The 4,499-nt window shown below is 40.4% G+C and overlaps 1 long non-coding RNA gene across 1 annotated transcript; it reads right to left on the reverse strand.

The window, feature by feature from the left end:
- Positions 1–791: 791 nt before the first annotated feature.
- Positions 792–1,263, reverse strand: LOC148123033 (uncharacterized). Its single transcript, XR_015735235.1, has 2 exons — positions 997–1,263; positions 792–889 (listed from the first exon to the last, which is right to left on the reverse strand). It is a non-coding gene; the product is annotated as an uncharacterized LOC148123033 (long non-coding RNA).
- Positions 1,264–4,499: the final 3,236 nt, after the last annotated feature.

Consider the following 4,499-nt stretch of genomic DNA (forward strand, 5'->3'; position numbering starts at 1 on the left):
ATTGTCAGAACAGTCACTTGAATTCAGTACTGTTATTTTGCTGAGCAATTCAGGACAGAAACTCAGGGAGATATAACAACTTCATTCTTATGCAATAATGAAATAAGAAAGTGTCAAGGCAAGGGGATCCTTAACAGAACACCTTCTTAAAACAGTGGCTTCAAAAAAGGGTGGCATTTCCCATGTGTAATTTGCTACTACAGAGAGTTAGTGATGTCATAATGGAGGGAAAACATAAAAATATGCAGGTGACTCATGGTCACAGATGGTGCTAAATACATCACACATGTAAAAAAGTCTCTGGCACAAAATGTCAGTAGTATTGCCCTCCAGAATTCCTGTTTTCAACAATTCCTATTCCATGGATCCACCCTATATGTGTAAAGAGGTCAGCCATCTATATGAGGAAGGAGAAAGTAAAATCTTACACTGAATCTAAAGAAAATTATGATGTGGCAATCCCAATAGAAGTACTTTTGTAGGAGACACAAAATAGCAATAGTCATTTTCACAAGTGATTTCACTGCTGGTGCTCTAAGGAGTTTTTGTCTTACTTCCTCATAATTCTCGCCACTGTGTTTATAGCTACTACTATCATAAGACTGGCAGTAGTAGTCAGTCTCATCCTCAATCTGCAGATTTGTGATGGTCAGCAAGGCTGAGTTGGAGGAGCTGTCAATGGAGCCAGAGAATCGAACAGGAACTCCAGATGGTCTTTGATTGTCATTATAGATCACATTGGTGGGTGGACTTCCAAAGTGCTGCTGGTACCAATGCACATACTTGCTTCCAATGTTACCACTGCTGCGCTTGCAGGAGATTGTGACTGTGCTCCCAAGAGACCCAGATGCAGAGTTTGGTTGTGTTAGCACAAACTGGGCACATGACCCTGTAAAAGGAAGATAATAAAAATCAGTAAGGACAAGCAAATCTCATTCACAAGAAAGACCATTCCAAGCAACATTTACTCTCCCAGAATTATTAAAGTCCACTGACCGGCTAACTGATGAAGAAAAATGAGGAGTAGTAGAGTCCAAGTCATTGTGAAAACACCCAGATTCTTTTCCTGAGTTCAATGGACGTACTAGAGCTGGGTGCCCCTTTTTATCTGGCTCTGTGATTCTAAATGCAGGCTGGCTCCATGCAAATATTCCTCTTCCTTGGGATGTAAAGGCCCCTCCTTTTACTTCAGATTGGGAGTCACAGAGAAGTTGAGAGACTACACATGCAGAGGACTTGGGCTCCACCAAGTGGCAGGATAGGAAAACCTTAAAGTGAAGAAAAAACATCAGAAACCAGGGAAACAATTCTCCCCAAAGCAACCATGTTCTTGCATCAATGAATGTCTGCTAGGTCCCCCTCCTACCAATTGTGAGACAATTTTGGAAGCCACAAATCTCTATCTGGACTCTTAGTAGAAAGTAAATTATCCATTAATGTAATTCTGTATATGTCAATCGAGGCAGTGTGTAAACTACTTTATTTTGCATAGAGAATCAATGCTTTGAGAGGCTCAACATTTTTTGTTTTGTTTTGTTTTATTTCTCCATACAAATTTATTATTGTATTGTCATTTAGAGTGGATTTAAGCAGTGCCTGCTCTTAGTATGCTTGTTGTTCCTGTAGAGGAAGTGATTTTGATTCCTATCAACCATGTCAGACAGCTAACATCCTCCTGCAATTCAGGCTCTAAGGGATCAGATGCCTTTTCTGACCTCCTCAGGAACCCAGACACTTGTTACCACACACACACGAGTGCACACACAGTCGATTTATAAATAGCTTACAATCTGCTGTACACATATTAGGTTCAATGAAACAGTGAATAATAGCTGTTGAAGTCTTCAACATAAATTGTAAGAGAATCCCTAGTCTAACAGTTGAAAATTTGCGGAGTTTTAACAATCTTATAACAAAAAACAACATCAAATTTTGTAAGCTGAGACTAAGTTGCCAAACTTGAAAATGTTTAGTTTCTGAATCTTTCTTTTCTATATTAAGTAGGTAATGTCCATGAAATCATTAAATTTTTTGTTTGTAGAAATATATTTCTCCTGCCAATGACTGCATCAGGATAAAAGAGGAAATATGAAATAGAGTTATGAGTTGAATACTTATGTATTGAATGGAATCAAAGAACAGGAAGTAAACCACAGAGGAGCTCTTGGGGAATGTTTTCAAATGGTATCACTACATGTGTAAGTGTATGGAGGAGAGGACAGTAGTGACTTCTGAATGACTTTGTCTTGCCAACAGCACTGTCCTCTGAATAATAGCCCATCACTGTCTTCTAAAGGGCAAAAACACGTCCATGCAAAGTATTTGTGGATGAAACTACTTCTTCCAGGGAAGGTATTGAAGTAAGGTTAAAAGAACATGGTTAGACAAGAAAGGAGAAGCAGCCTTCCTACCACTGTCATGCCTTTTTCCTTGAAAAGTCTTCTAGAGAAAACAGCTAAAAATCACAGTGTTGGCCATCAACACAGGAGCAGTCTGAGAAAAGGGACACTCAGAGGCCCTGTACATTGCCAAAGCTAGAATCTGTTTAACAGACATTTAGTCTTCTCCAATTCTAAATGCATAAAGCTGTCATTGTCCCTTTCTCTACAACTTCATCTCTTTTTCCTAGTCATTCATTTCTTTGTCCATACCAGAGGATGACCTTGGAAATTCCCTAAACAATTACTAGCACATCAATGACATGCCTTGGGTTCTCTCAAATAGAATTGGAGATGAGTTCTTCTATAGGTCCTCTACATGACTGAAAATCTCAGAAAAGGACTTTTAAATAGCTGTGAGCCATGTTGTACTAAAATGTGCTTTTAAAACTAAATGAGAGTCATCCACAACTGCATGATGGGAAATTCAGTTATCTCCGCTGAAAGTGTGGAGAGTAGGGGCTTATGCTCTGATTGAGCAGGCTGGAACATGATTGTGACCTTGAGAAATAGGGAAAAGTCTTGTGCGACCACTCTTCAGTCAAATAATAAGGTAAATAAGGTTCACACGGAACTGATTCCTTTTCTAGCCCATTAAGCACTAAGCATTTCTTTTTTTTGTTTTTAGATATTTGGGGTTTTTTTTCAGTTTGCAATACAGGGTTTGTATATAGCTTTGGAGCCTGGCCTGGAATTAGCTCTTGTAAACTATGTTGGCCTTGAACTCACAGAGATCTGACTGCTTCTTCTTCCTGAGTGTTGGTTTAAAGGCATGCATCACCACTGCGCACCTTGCTTTTGTTTTTTAACATACTGTGGGAAACATTAATTTCTGAGAGTGTTTTGAACTTTAGATTTTGCACAGACTTGATAATTCAGTAAGGAATTCAGTAAGATCATGGAAGTCACCTCTCACTTTTATAAGAATCAATAGAAAAGAATGCCTCCACTTCTTTCTAGTGGGAAAGAGGATGCAGTTACTAACCTCTATGTAAGTAAATTGACCAGATGATGCTCTGGTAAAATGCAGAGGGAAACCAAAAGATCTGGAGATGTCCCAGTGTATCTTCTGTCTATAAACGGGACAATAGTCAGTCAAGTCTCCTCTACACAGTGTCCTTACTCATTTGGGATCTCTCAGATTCATAGGCCATTCTAAAGAAATACAGAGACAGAGACCCACATCAGAGAATTGGACTGAGCTCCCAAGGTCCAATTGTAGAGCAGAAGGAGGGAGAATATGAGCAAGAAAGTCAAGAGCATAAGGGTTTGTTCCACCCACTGAGACAGTGTGCCTGATCTAATGGGAGCTCACCAAAGTCAGCTGGACTGGGATTGAATGAGCATGAGACCAAACTGGACACTCTGAATGCAGCTGACAATTAGGGCAGACTGAGAAGCCAATGGTAATGGCACTGGGATTTGTCTCTACTGCATGTACTGGTTTTTTGGGATTCTATTCTATTTTGATGCATACCTTCCTAAGCCTGGATGGAGTGAGGAGGGCCTTGGCCTTTGCACAGGGCAGGGTGTCCTACCCTATCTTAGGACTGGAGGGGGAGGGTAGAGGGTGAGTGGGGGAGCAGTAGGGAAGTGGGAGGAGAGGAGGAAGTGGAAATTTTGATTGGTATTATTTATAAAGTAATTAAAAAAGGAATAAAGGAGAGTTTTCTTTCTTTACCCTACTTAAATTAAACAAATCACTGGTGTGAGAAGATTTTGGCGTGTGCTGAGAAAAAGATGGATCACGTTTTATAGGTTGAGATCGCAGATTTCTGATTTTGCTAAGCACTTCCACCAAATGTTTTCTACAAAGAAAGTGCTGTCAGGACAGGTAGGCAGGGGTGCATTAGATGCAGTAGAAACCACTCACTGCTGAAGAGCAGGAAAAAAAGAAGCCACTAAGCTTTCAGGCTCTGAAGTCAGACAGTCAATGAGATAAACAATACCTGGTGTGGAGAGTGGAGTCAAAGAAATGTAGATGCCCAAGTGTAGAGGGCCGCAACCACACTCTCCACCATAGATGGCGCTGCACCGCCAGGTGAGCTAGAAAGCTCACAT

The sequence above is a fragment of the Myodes glareolus genome, chromosome 2 (genome assembly GCF_982192425.1).
Source record: "Myodes glareolus chromosome 2, mMyoGla1.1, whole genome shotgun sequence".
In the NCBI taxonomy this organism is placed as follows: Eukaryota; Metazoa; Chordata; class Mammalia; order Rodentia; family Cricetidae; genus Myodes; species Myodes glareolus.